The sequence below is a fragment of the Triticum urartu genome, unplaced genomic scaffold (genome assembly GCF_056163025.1).
Source record: "Triticum urartu cultivar PI428250 unplaced genomic scaffold, HENAU_Tu73 scaffold2, whole genome shotgun sequence".
In the NCBI taxonomy this organism is placed as follows: Eukaryota; Viridiplantae; Streptophyta; class Magnoliopsida; order Poales; family Poaceae; genus Triticum; species Triticum urartu.
Window position 1 is genome coordinate 13,413,183 of NW_028260368.1, and position 482 is coordinate 13,413,664.

The window sequence follows — 482 nt, forward strand, 5'->3', positions numbered from 1 at the left end:
ACAACTGGCACTTAAAAGACCTTCCGTGTAGATGAGTTCTCTTGAGTGAGACTAATCGAGTTACGAAGAAACCTTTGCGATGGTGCTGTGCAGTTGGGTTCTCTATGGAGGAACTTCGTTGTGGGGACCAAGGGGTCTTCTTAAGAAGAGTTGCTTTGATGAAAAGAGTGTAGCCATGATGGCAAGTCAAGGTGGGGCCCTGTGAAGGCAAGCCTTGTGTATGTTGGCGTGATGACGAGAGAAAGGAAATGCCCAGGAACAATAGCTGTCCGTAGCACACCCTGCAATGACTTCGACCAGCGGACCAGCCTATCCAATACCCTACGCCATGACCTTAGAAGTTCGTACCCCATGATATTCAATGACACCCGTAGACATTTGATCATTCATACCTCACAGTACGCTTTCTTTCTTTTTTTTGGACTTTGAATTCCAAGCGAAGGAAGCTCAGTGAAAGATAGACTGGGATTTGACAGCAAGAA